General features: G+C 46.8%; 1 protein-coding gene across 1 annotated transcript in view; it reads right to left on the reverse strand.

Annotated features, from left to right (window-relative positions):
- ITIH5 (inter-alpha-trypsin inhibitor heavy chain 5) overlaps positions 1–14217 on the reverse strand; it is a 137929-nt gene that overhangs the window by 69099 nt on the left and 54613 nt on the right. The window lies entirely within an intron of this gene.

Consider the following 14217-nt stretch of genomic DNA (forward strand, 5'->3'; position numbering starts at 1 on the left):
CTCATCAGTGTGTACATCATCCGATTCCTCACACAATATCAGTTCATCCCCGCTGGAATCCACCATTACAGAAGTATCTGTACTGTGACGTGATTGGCGGGAAAGGTTTTCCTCGTGAAATTTCCAGTTCATTTTAATGAACATAATTTTTTCTACATTTTGTGGAAGTAGCCTCCTTCGTCGTTCGCTCACAAGGTTCCCGGCTGTACTGAAAACTCTCTCCGAGTACACACTGGAGGGTGGGCAGCTTAAGTAATGCAAAGCCAGTTTATACAAGGGTCTCCAAATTGCCTTTTTTTTCTTCCAATATTCAAAGGGACTCTGTGACATGTCTACGTGTATGGTGTCCTGAAAATAATCCTCCACCATTCTTTGGATGGTAATCGTATTAGATGGAGTTACGGTAGAGGTGTCACTGGTGTTGGGCAAATCTTTTAGACCCGACCATATGTCAAAATGTTGACTTGACTTATCTGCATCACCACTGGGTCTTTTGGAAAATGTGCATTTTTTTCTGGCTGCTGCTGGAGAAACCGAAGGAGGAGACGTCATCGTAGTGCCATGTGTCACTTCAGCTGCCAACTTGCTCACCAGGAGCGCTTTGGTTCTTTTAAGATCTGGGTCAGTTGTAAAGAAAGACACAGCATATGACTTGAACCTAGGATCAAGAATGGTGGCTAAAATATAATGATCAGATTTCAAGATCTTGGCCACCCGTGGATCCTGGCGAAGCGAACAAAGGACTTGATCTATCAGTCCAGCATACTTTGTGGAATCACTTTGTTTAATCTCATCCTTCAATTTCTCCAGCTGCTTTTCCAAAAGCGAAATCAGGGGAATCACCTTACTCAAGCTAGCAGTGTCAGCACTCACTTCCTAAGTGGCAACTTCAAATGGTTTGAGCACCTTGCACAAGACAGAAAGTACTCTCCACTGTGCTGGGGTAAGGTACATTCCCCCTCCTCTCCCAATGTCATGGCTTGTCGTATAGCTATGGATGGCTTTTTGCTGCTCCTCCATCCGCTGAAGCATATTCCACCTCGTTACCACTTCTTGCTTCAGTTGATGGCAGGGCAAAATTAAACTGCTCTTGCAGGTGCTGCAATCTCCTGCACGCTGTTGCTGAATACCGAAAATGTCCCGAAATTTTTCGGACCACAGACAGCATCTCCTGCACGCCCCTGTCGTTTTTTAAAAAACCCTGCACCACTAAGTTTATTGTGTGAGCAAAACAGGGGATGTGTTGGAATTCACCCCGCTGTAATGCTTTCACTATATTTGTAGCATTGTCAGAAATCACAAATCCTGAGGAGAGTCCAAGTGGGGTAAGCCATGTTTCTATGACATCTCTTAGTTTTTCTAAGAGGTTGTCAGCGGTATGCCTCTTATTGAATCCGGTGATGCACAGAGTTGCCTGCCTCTGAATGAGCTGGTGTTGTTTGTGAGATACTGCTGCTGCTGAAGGAGATTCACCCACCAAGTGAGCCGTCACAGTCATGTAATCTTTAGTTTGTCCACTACCGCTTGTTCACATATCTGTGGTTAAGTGGACAGTGGGTACAATAGCATTTTGCAGGCCAATAATTAGGTTTTGTTTAACGTCCTGGTGCAGCCGAGGAATAGCTTTTCGGGTAAAATGAAACCGAGATGGAATTTGGTACCGGGGACACATAACCTCAATTAGTGTAAATCCCACTGCATTAATTGCGGATATTGGACGCAGATCTAATATTAGCATAGCTGTCATGGCGTCAGTGATCCGCTGTGCGACAGGGTGAGAGCTGTCATACTTGCTTCCCCTTGCAAGAGATTCTTTAACAGTCAATTGTTTTTTTGGTATACTACTAGTAGTCTTCTTGGTCCACTTCTGGGATGAAGATACACCAGCAGCAGCAGGCCTAGCGCTCAAAGATTCAGTTTCTTCTGAGGTGTCCTGAAAATTGGAGGAGTCACCGTGACTTAGCATTAACAAATTGGATGTTGTACTACCACTGATCATTCCTGAGGATATTGAGGAGGAAGGTGTTGTGGGCGGAGATTGCAGGTGCTGGGATTTAGTAGAGAGAAGGCAACTAGCTCATGCTGGACTGCTTGTTGTTATTTTTTTTGCAGTAGTTTCTGTTATCAAACACCTATCATGAGCTCGCTGCAGATGACGTAATAGCGTAGAGGTTCCTAGATGCTTAACGTCCCTACCTCTACTAACTGTGGTCTCACAGAGGCTACAAATGGCTTAACAAACGTTGTCAGGGTTTGGGTAAAAGTAATTCCACACAAAAGATGTGGATTTGTTGGTTCTATGCCCAGGCATGGCAATGGCCTTCTTATCTTGGCCAAGAGCTGCTTCCACTGGTGCCTGACCTATACAAATAATATCCTCATCCTCAACATCCTCATTAGTGCCAGCGTCAGCTGCACATATATCCCTCTCATCCTCTTGCAATTTCACGGTGGCATCCTCAATTTCTATGTCCTCGGCAATACTGCTCATCCCCACAACTACAGATGGAAAAGAAACTGTGGAGGGCGGCTTCTCTGAAAGGTCAGGCTTACACATAGCAATGCCACTCGTGGACCCACTTAGACTCTCCTCAGGGATTTCTGACATTTGTGTTTCAAAAAACACAGTTTGTTCTACTGCCTTATTGGTTTTAATTTTTTTCACACTTCTGTAGTCTGATTGAAAAGGTCTTTTATCATCATGAGAGGCACAAGATGCCTCACTGACAGTTGCAGAACCACCACTCAGAAATAAAGGGCAAAGCCTGAGTCTTTCCTTGCCGCTACGTGTGGAGAATGGTATGTTGCCAATTTTCTGTTTTTCTGCAATAGTAGTAGTCTTTAGAAATTTTTTTTTTGTCTTTACCCCTGTGAAATCGAAATTTTTTGATTTCAGGTTCCCTAAGTTTTTAAAGCCTCTACGCCCTTGAGCATCAGCTTTAGGTGAAAGTGATGGACTTCCAGCAGCTGCAATGCTAGCATTTACATGTTGTTTCTGCTCTCCTCTCGGTTCATTCTCGTGATCCATATTAATTAATCACTATGAACTGGAGTCACGGAGCTTGTATACACACAGTGGGCTATGGGGGTCATTCAGACCCATTCGCGAGCAAAGGACGCTCGCAAATGGGTCGATGTTGCCCCACTGCGCATGCGCACGACGGAGGGAGCTCCGTCGTGCGCATGCGCGAGACCCGGACTGCGACAACCAAGCTGTCGCTCTGGGTCTCGCACCAAAGGGGGCGTGCTGTCGATGTTGATTGACAGCACGCCCCCTTTGGTGGGCGTGCCTGCCAGACGGAGGCATTCCAATGGGAACGCCTACCGTCTGAAGCCGGCCCCACTGACATCACTAGTGATGTCAGTGGGAGTGATTTTGGCTCTGATAGAGCCAAAATCACTCCAGGGCTTGCAGCAGTGAGACCCTACCGCAGGGTCTCCGTCGCAAGCCCGATGGTCGCGATGGTCAAGACCATCGGACCATCATCATGGACGCTCGCTATAGCTGTGGGTGGTAACCCACAGCTATGCAAGCGTTCATGAGGACGCTCCAAAAAAAGGTAGGAGGGCCCTGATTCAGAGCGAGCGCTCTGGTCAGAGCGTTCAGCTCTGAATCAGGCCCTATGCCCTTTCACGGAGCTTGTATAATACACAGTGGGCTATGCCCTGTCACGGAGCTTGTATAATACACTCAGTGGGCTATGCCCTGTCACGGAGCTTGTATAATACTCAGTGGGCTTATACCCTGTCACGGAGCTTGTATAATACACTCAGTGGGCTATGCCCTGTCACGGAGCTTGTATAATACACACAGTGGGCTTATGCCCTGTCACGGAGCTTGTATAATAGACACAGTGGGCTATGCCCTGTCACGGAGCTTGTATAATACACTCAGTGGGCTTATGCCCTGTCACGGAGCTTGTATAATACACTCAGTGGGCTTATGCCCTGTCACGGAGCTTGTATAATAGACACAGTGGGCTTATGCCCTGTCATGGAGCTTGTATAATACTCAGTGGGCTTATGCCCTGTCATGGAGCTTAATACACTCAGTGGGCTATGCCCTGTCACGGAGCTTGTATACACTCAGTGGGCTTATGCCTTGTCACGGAGCTTGTATAATACACTCAGTGGGCTATGCCCTGTCACGGAGCTTGTATACACTCAGTGGGCTTATGCCCTGTCACGGAGCTTGTATAATACACACAGTGGGCTTATGCCCTTTCACGGAGCTTGTATAATACACTCAGTGGGCTTATGCCCTGTCACGGAGCTTGTATAATACACTCGATGGGCTTATGCCCTGTCACGGAGCTTGTATAATACACTCAGTGGGCTTATGCCCTGTCACGGAGCTTGTATAATACACTCAGTGGGCTATGCCCTGTCACGGAGCTTGTATAATGCACACAGTGGGCTTATGCCCTGTCACGGAGCTTGTATAATAGCCACAGTGGGCTATGCCCTGTCACGGAGCTTGTATAATACTCAGTGGGCTTATGCCCTGTCACGGAGCTTGTATAATACACAGTGGGCTATGCCCTGTCACGGAGCTTGTATAATACTCAGTGGGCTATGCCCTGTCACGGAGCTTGTATAATACACTCAGTGGGCTATGCCTTGTCACTGAGCTTGTATAATACACTCAGTGGGCTATGCCCTGTCACGGAGCTTGTATACACTCAGTGGGCTTATGCCCTGTCACGGAGCTTGTATAATACACTCAGTGGGCTATGCCCTGTCACGGAGCTTGTATACACTCAGTGGGCTTATGCCAGTGTTACCTACCCTCCCGATTTTAGCGGGAGTCTCCCGTTTTTTAATTAACCCTCCCGCTCCCCTGCAAACATTACCGAATCTCCCGATTATTTCTAACCCTCCTTTACTGCGCATGTGCAAACCGGACTGCCGGGGGGCGGAGTTTACGGAGGGGACGTCATGAAGTCACGACCCGTGACGCCATGATACTTAAGGGCCGGCCACCGCGGGGTTCTGGGTAGCGGTGGCTGGCTAGTCAGGAAGCTGTGCACGAAGTGTGCTTGTGGCTGGGAGGTGCGGTGGCGGCGGGCAGAGGCAGAGCAGAGCGGAGCGGAGCCGGCAGCGCTGCACTCACTGATCAGCAGCGCTGCACTGTGTGTGCACAGACAGGTGTGTGGCCTCCAATCTAATTATAAGGGGCCAATGAGACCTCTGTCATCTGCGCTATATGTATACCCTGATGGGGGCTGGGTGATGAGTGTGGGGGCTGAGTGTCACAGGCAATATTAACTGCACTTTGAAAGGGCACTCACTGACAGCCAATAAATGGATAGCTGTCAGTGAGTGCCCTTTCAGAGTGCAGTTAATGCCTGTGTCTGGTCACTAGATATATAACAGAGCTCTGACTAATACAGCTGCCCCTAATCATTGCCAACTATTGTCTAAGGACATTTAATGGTTAAGTTAATATTTGATTTATATATTTTTTTGAACAGGCAGCTGTACTTTCAGGAGCCTCCTGCTAAAATGCTGCTGTTATTACTAAAGTTTTCAAATGCCACTGCAGAACATGCCCCTAAATGACTAGACCCACCCATAGGTGAAGCTAGACACGCCCCCCTGGGGCAGGACATGACACGCCCCCTCAGTGGCGTGCCGCGCTACCACCTGCAATCTCCCTGAAACTAGTTTTCAAAAGTAGGCAAGTATGGCTTATGCCCTGTCACGGAGCTTGTATAATACACTCAGTGGGCTATGCCCTGTCACGGAGCTTGTATAACACACTCAGTGGGCTATGCCCTGTAACGGAGCTTGTATAATACACTCAGTGGGCTATGCCCTGTCACGAGCTTGTATACACTCAGTGGGCTTATGCCCTGTCACGGAGCTTGTATAATACACTCAGTGGGCTATGCCCTGTCACGGAGCTTGTATACACTCAGTGGGCTTATGCCCTGTCACGGAGCTTGTATAATACACTCAGTGGGCTATGCCCTGTCACGGAGCTTGTATACACTCAGTGGGCTAAGCCCAGTCACGGAGCTTGTATAATACACTCAGTGGGCTTATGCCCTGTCATGGAGCTTGTATAATACTCAGTGGGCTTATGCCCTGTCATGGAGCTTGTATAATACACTCAGTGGGCTATGCCCTGTCACGGAGCTTGTATACACTCAGTGGGCTAAGCCCAGTCACGGAGCTTGTATAATACACTCAGTGGGCTTATGCCCTGTCACGGAGCTTGTATAATACACTCAGTGGGCTTATGCCATGTCACGGAGCTTGTATAATACACTCAGTGGGCTATGCCCTGTCACGGAGCTTGTATACACTCAGTGGGCTTATGCCCTGTCACGGAGCTTGTATAATACACTCAGTGGGCTTATGCCCTGTCACGGAGCTTGTATAATACTCAGTGGGCTTATGCCCTGTCACGGAGCTTGTATAATACACTCAGTGGGCTATGCCCTGTCACGGAGCTTGTATACACTCAGTGGGCTTATGCCCTGTCACGGAGCTTGTATAATACACTCAGTGGGCTATACCCTGTCATGGAGCTTGTATAATACAGTACACACAGTGGGCTTATTATGCCCAGTCACGGAGCACACACAATGGGCTTATGCCCAGTAAAGTCACAGAGGTTATTTTTTTGATAATATATAATTATATATATTAATTAATGCTAGCGGCAAGAACACTGCCTACTCTGTCTAACTCTAGTCTCCAGTCTAATCTAACACTAGCAGTCTAGCACAGTGCACGCACTACCACTAACCGCGTGACACGTGAAATGGCGCCGACTGCCAGGCGCCGCGCCTTTTATAGAGGCCGAACGTCACTCGGCTCTCGCGAGGTCTCGCGAGAATCCGACGCCGGACGGGTGACGTTCGGCCTCGAGGTGGAATCCGAGTCAGGCGGGAACACCCGAACTTGCGTTCGGGTGGACTCGGATTCCACCTGTTCGGAGCGGTTCGGATTCCTCAGAATCCGAACCGCTCATCACTAATATAAACCTGTTAAAATAATCACATCTGAAGTAACCTAAAAGTAGTAAATTCTTGTTAAACAAATTCAAAAATTTTTTTAACTACATCAAAATAACAAATTAATTACTGCATTCTCATTTGTCTCAAAATTATCAACAAAATTATTTTTTTTATAATACAGAATAATACAGATAAAGCAACTGAAAAATCATTAAATTGGTTGTTGAGCTAAAGAGGAGTCAGGGGGTCATTCAGACCCGCTCACGAGCGCAGGACGCTCCAAGCGGGTCGATGTTGCCCCACTGCACATGCGCACGACGGAGGGATGACACTATAGGGCTCTATTTATTAGCATTTTCTAACTAAAATAAAGTGACAAAGGGTGTTTTCACACCCTTTTCACATTATTTTAGTATCACCTAAATTTACTAAAGGGCAATTGGAGCAGAATTCGTAAGCTTCTACTCCAAGCACTAATTATCACATATTTTTAGTAAGCAGGTCGCATTTCCCATAATTGTAATGGGAAATGCAATCTGCCTGATATTTACTAAAAATAAATTGTAAAACAATACCGGGGGAAGTCCTGTAATAATAACGCCACCTGGAGGTGGGGGTAGCAACGGCCAGTCGGCGCATGCGCGGCACCTCGTCACTGTATTTTTTCTGAAAAATACAGTGATAAGGCTGCAGAGGGGGTTCACAGGGACAGAGGGCCTAATTCAGACCCGCTGAGCGCTCGCAAGCGTGTCGATGGTGCCCTAATGCGCATGCGCACGACGGAGGGAGCTCTGTCGTGCACGTGCGCGAGACCCGCATAGCGACCACCAAAGGGGGCGTGCTGTCGATGGTGACTGACAGCATGCCCCCTTTGGTGGGCGTGCCGGGGGCGTTGCTGCCCAGACGGAGGCGTTCCCATGGGAACGCCTTCCGTCTGGAGCCGGCCCCACTGACATCACTAGTGATGTCAGTGGGAGTGCTTTTGGCTCTGATAGAGCCAAAAGCACCCCTGGGTCTTGACCATCGCGACTATCTTTTTGGCCGATCGCATAAGCTGTGGGTCACCCACAGTTATGCGAGCGGCCAGGAGGCCGCTCCATTTTTACGTAGGAGAGCCCTGATTCAGAGCGAGCGCTCTGGTCAGAGCGTCCGGCTCTGAATCAGGCCCAGAGCTTTACTGCAAGCTCTCTCCCTGCAAGAGATTTTTAATAAATCCCTGTGATATTGCCTGAATTTGCAATGCGAATTCAGTTGGTAACATCACACTACAATCGCATTTTAAATGCGGATTGTAGTAAATAGAGCCCTATGTAACAATTTTTTTGTCCTTAGGTAGTAAATGCTGTAACAGTATTTATTTCCCTCAAACTTTGCTTTTGTGACCAGTACATTTTATACTTTAAAAATATGTACCTATTTCATATAAGAAAATTGCAAATTTGCATTTTTTTGTACACTTTTAGCTTTTTCAGATTTACAATTAAACAGTACATTACTTTCACAAATCAGCCCCCAGATGTAGTCTCCCATCATATTCTTGTTATACTATCCTTTGTAGCGGCATTCAAACTCCAGTTATATCACGGTAGAAGCGCTCGCTTTGCTCCTCAGAGTACGCTCCCATGTTTTTCTTTGAATTTCTCAAGATGAACATCAAGAATATGGACTTTGAGGGACATCCTGCACCCATTGTGCCGAAGGTCTTCACCAAAGTCTCAACCAACTCAACTTAGTTTTCAGCCATGTGATTTCCCAGGAAGCCCCAAACCACTGTGATAAAGTTGGTCTAAGCAGCTTCCTCCTTCTGAGCGAGCATTTATGGAAATTCTTTGCACTACAGGATCATCTTAATCTGTGGTCCCACAAAAACACTGGCTTTGACCTTTGCCTCAGACAGCTTAGGGAAGATGTCTAGAAGGCTGCTGAATCCTTATCTATTCCAAATTATTTCATAATGCCCAATTTGATGTGTAGTGGAGGCTTCAGCACTTTCCTGGAGTCCACCAGTGGCTCTCACTTGACTTTATTCGTCCCCACACAGAACTTTGTCTGCTGTAGCCAGTGTCGTCTGTTGTAGTGCGCCTAGGTTTCCCTACTGTTCAGAAAGCAAAGAAAGCAGGGAATCCTGTAGAGATGCGGCTGAATGCTCTGTCCTGGTGGCGGCAGTGATATACACCCAGCTGATCCCCGGTGAGCTTACTGTTTCCGCAGACTCCCGGCAATAGGAAGCAGCATTTGGAGGTACAGTTAGTGTTATTGGGCTAGCCTCTGGCTGAGTTGGGCTGCTCTGCAGTCCCCGTGTTGCAACCGCACTGAAGTATCAGAAATGTCCTATAATAAGAACATCGGGTGAGAGGGGCCTCCCAACCTCACTCTTCCCTTGCAGGGGGAGCTCTGTATCACAAGACAAAGACGGTTTCACCTCACAATGTTAAGAGATCCTCAGCGGGCTACTCTGCTTGCTGGGAAAGATGATGGCGGGATGCATGTCTTGCAAGTGCGTCACTGCTCGCAGGGTCGGTTACAGACAAAGTAGAGGTCATGGTGAAAAGTCCCTTTGGAACCCCCTTAAAAACAAAAAAAAACAAAAAAACAATCTTTCCTGTTTTTCTGTGTGCACTTAATAAATGCACCTTACTTATATGGTGGTTTCTCTGCAGTGAGGAACCTCTGAGGAAATTAATCTTCCCTGGGCAGACAATGTCTCCAGATGGTATTCACAGGCGCGTTGGTGCACCGGGAATCTTCCCGGGGAAGCCTATGTTCCAATCTGCCCCTGATCACAGCTGAACTCTAAATCACAGCGTAAAATAAAGCTGCCCGGTAATTGTGAGCTATGTGTAAAAGCAGGCAGTTTATGTGCATGTGAAAAAAAATGCATTTGCACCCTTTGCATTCTAATATAATTTGTCCAGGTGTAAATTTGCACCCTTTAGCTAGATTTACTCCTACAGTAACTCTAAATCATGCTTGCCGACATTGTGGCTGCCCCCTCTGGCATAGCAGGGGGCGTGGCGCAGAATAGGGTGCACAGCTGGGGATATTACCCTGCATTAGAGGCGGAGCGGGGGGTGTGACCACGCGATCACATCATTTTGGCCCCAACCCCGCTACACAATGCCAAAATTATCGGCATTGTGAAGCAGGGGGCCGGGTCATGATGACAACAATTCAACGTGAATCATGTCATCGGGCCCCCCCTCTGCAGGGGTTTATATAGGAGTTGCGAGGGGGGTGGGGTCGGCGGCCGGCCCGAAGACTTGCCTGCTTTTTCTGTGGTCCGGGAGCATTAACCGATTTTCGGGAGGCTCCCGGCCAAATCGGGTGAGTAGGCAAGTATGCTCTAAATGAGGCTCAATATTGCACAATTTTACATAATTAACACAGTTAACATACAGGCATTATAATAATGCACCCAGAGTATACTTACCTTGTGCCGGCAAGGTGGATCCTCCTCCTCCGCAGTGCCATCTTTCCAGTGACATCTTCAGAAGGTTGTCACTACCTAGTGAAAGCAAAGACTCAGGCACCATGCCAGAGCCTTTGCTTTCTTACGCACTTGCACCATCTTCCCAAATATCACTGGGTAGATGGTGCTGTGGAGGAGGGGGGACTCACTTGCGGTAACTTTTACAAAATTTGGGTGGCCCGCTGCCCAGAGGAGGGGGCCCGCTGTACGTGACCCCACTCAGACGTTAACACGCCCCTGCATACAGGATACTAATAATTATAGTGCAATAAAGTCACAAGGCTGTTAGCTATTCAACCCCTTAACTCTTAGCTATCACTGAACACTGGGGAGTCTTCTCATGCACATTCATTTACTTACAGACAGGGGCGTATCTATAATGGGTGCAGGGAACACGGGCCCCTGGGTCCAGGGGGGTCCGCACCACACACCCTGCACTCATAATATTCTTACCTCTCCGGAGTCCCACGTCAGCGTGGGGGTCCGGCGCTATAGTACAGGGAAAATGGCCGCTGCGGCCATTTTCCCGGTGACCTGTGCATACACTATAGACTCTGGGCACACTCTAGTGCCCAGAGTCTATATCTCCGGCGCTGGTCGCGCACAGCTCAGTGCGCTGCCGGTCGCCAGGCGGAGAGGAGTGGGCCCATGTCGGAGACTGCACACGGGCCCCCTCCTCTCTAGAAACGCCCCTGCCTACAGGCAAACACTCTGAACTTCCAACTCTGATGCGTATAAAATATAAGGTCACTTGGAGCCACCTAGGAGTTCTGTGACCATGTAAACGTTAGAGGCTGCAAGTCACAGAACATCTGAAAAAGCATTAGTTGTGTATTGCTCATTTATTATGTATAAATCTTCAAGTCCATTTGTGTTTTCCAGGGGGAATGGGAATCATGAAGAGCCCCGGGACCAACTGGCATAGAAGACCATTCAAAGTCTAATTTAATACTTATTTAATTACATCAATGACTTTGTACTGTTCATGTAGATAGGCACTATTTTTAGATATGTGGTCTACAAAAAAAAGTATTAGACACAGGACTAGTGGAATCTATAGTACTCTTAACACCTGTTCATTGTTTGCAAAAGTTATGGTATTCACTACTATGGCAATATAACAATACATTTTAAATGGTTTTTCTCCACATCCAGGTGACTCATGTGTATTTTTCTTTGGGAAGCCAGGAAGCCCCATGGAATCATGTGGATAGGGGAAATAGTCCATTGTTATATTTTCCAGATAAACATTTATAAGCAGCTCATGACTGACTTGTTTCCTAGTATTGATGGCATGTTGGTCAGATATTGACATTGGTAAATGATACATGATATCATATTGTTTCTTTCAAGCAAACCTCATGCCTAGTTATTCTCATGTAATCAAAATTTATTATTTGGGAATTCTTGCCACAGATAGACACAAATCTCCCTGTTTTTTGAGATATCTTTAAAATTGTTTGTTTTCAATAACCTACTTTTTTAGATTTGCTTTGCATTCTCTTTGATCTTTCTGATGAAGTTTTTGCTTGGACTCCACTAAACAACTGTGTGTCCTCATACAGTGATTTATTTTGAAATCAACTGACAAACTTACAGAATTCAATCAGTTAATTATGTCATCACGTATCACAGCAAATGCTGTGATTCATAAGATGAATCCGTTTAGAGGTAAGCTAGATCTGAATCTACAAAGTAGAATATGGCTTAGAGTGAAATTTGAATTCTGGTGAATGCTGATCACCATGGAAATAATTACTGAATGGCTTGCCTTATCCTCACTTACCTCCATTTCTTCCACATTGGCTCTGTTTCTTAGGAATCAGTGTGATATCCCGACAGTTGGGATGCCTGCTGTCAATAGGCTGACAGAGGCATCACGAAGCCTACAATCCCGACAGGGGAACAGCAAGTAGTGTTCCCCTGCCCTATTCACCATCTAACTCTAACCCTTGTTCACTGTACCCTAACACTAACCCTTCCTACCCTGCACCCTTACCCTCCATGTAAGTGCCTAAACCTAACCCTCCCTGCTTAGTGCCTAACCCTCCCCCGTTAGTGCATAAACCCTAATCTCACCCTGTGGTGCCTAGCCATAACCCACCCCTGTCTGGAGCCTAACCCTAACCTTCCCCCTCCCACAACCTAATCCTAACTCCCCCCGGAGTGCCTAAACCTAACCCACCCCCCATAGCTATCACCTACCTGGCCCGCTATACTTACAATCGAGATGCCGGTTGTGGGGATTCCGGCATCGCATCTCCAGTCGGTCTTCAAACGCTGATCGGGATTCCGGTGCCGGGATTTTGGCAGCCAGCATCCTAGGTTTATTAACCGCATCCCGTTTCTTATGACTACCATGTATGCAAATGTCCCTTCTGCTTGTTACCTCACCCCTTTCTTCCTTGTATTATTTTCATTTTTATTATTATGATTGTAATATTTTATTTATATAGTACCACCATATTAATTCAAATTCATGAACACACACGTTTTATCTCTGCTTTCCCTATCCCACCTGTCTCTATCTACCGTTGATTTCCTGTGTCTGACCCACACCAAAACATCAATTAAAGCAATATTATCTCTTTAAGTACATGCGTGGAGGGGAAGGATCTGGCTGGATCCATTCATTCACACGGGCAGTCACCAGAGTTCCCGCTGTGCGTCCCCATGTCGCCATGCTACAATGCATCACTGGTCATCAGTCCCAGGCAGCAATGCGTCTGGCATGAAGGGGTTCTGTGTTGAAAAGCCGCGGAAAATATCTCTGTGTCCACAGTAGAAGTCTCCATGGCACGGGGTTAACAGGAGTTGATGCCAGCTCAACAGAAGAAGATACTGGAGAAGCTCCCTGCCATGACCTTACCATGTGGCAAGCTGATGAGTCGTTGTTGTCCTGCTCCAGGAAGGCCTAAGCTAGCTGCCCCTGTAAGGGCAGAAAGAGCACATTGCACAACCAGGCGAGGTTGGCTGACCAGGTATGCCCTTGGTGAGGACTATTAGTGTTACATTTACCCACTATACAGGCAACGTCGACACTAAGCTGGTTCATTAATAATCAGTGCTAGGCCATATCTCATCAGAATTCGGCGATGGGTGGTGCCCTCAATAGTATTCGGCACTAGGCTGTGCCCTCAATAATATTCAAAGCTAGGCCATGCCCCACATTGGGTGTCAGATAGAAACATAAAACTCACACCCTACAGTATTCATCTATTCTAAGAAAACCACATGAAGGAGCTCTCCGGCATCTGTTCTAGTTACTGTTTGTCGGTATACTTGTTATATATTTTATAAATAGTGTCAGCTGGGTTATCTACAGTAGTTCACGCAAAACGTGTTGTTGTAAAATTAGTCGGCTAGTTTGAGGCCATGTGTGTTTACTTAGCGTAGAGTGTGCGGGTAACCAGTGGCGTAACTATAAATTTTGCTCCCCCCGCCAAAAATTTTCTGTCACCCCCCTCTGCATTTTGGTAATTACAGGGCCATTTATACGCAATTTGGCCCCCAGTGCAAAAGTAAAAAATGTGCTCCCATTTTTTTATATATATACATATATATATATATATATATATATATGCAAGATGGTAATTATGAGTTTATGAGTGTTTCCCAACAGAATGATTAAGGTATTATCATGGGTTATGCCAGGAGATTCTAAATAAGTAGCAGCAAAAGATGATGCAAAATTGCTTGGCTCTTACGTAGCGTCCCACGGGCTTGGGAATTCCTCTTCACATAAAGCAATAATTCCAGCCAGTGCATGGACGTATGGCT

The sequence above is a fragment of the Taudactylus pleione genome, unplaced genomic scaffold (genome assembly GCF_031769625.1).
Source record: "Taudactylus pleione unplaced genomic scaffold, aTauple2 ptg000086l, whole genome shotgun sequence".
Classification (NCBI taxonomy): Eukaryota; Metazoa; Chordata; class Amphibia; order Anura; family Myobatrachidae; genus Taudactylus; species Taudactylus pleione.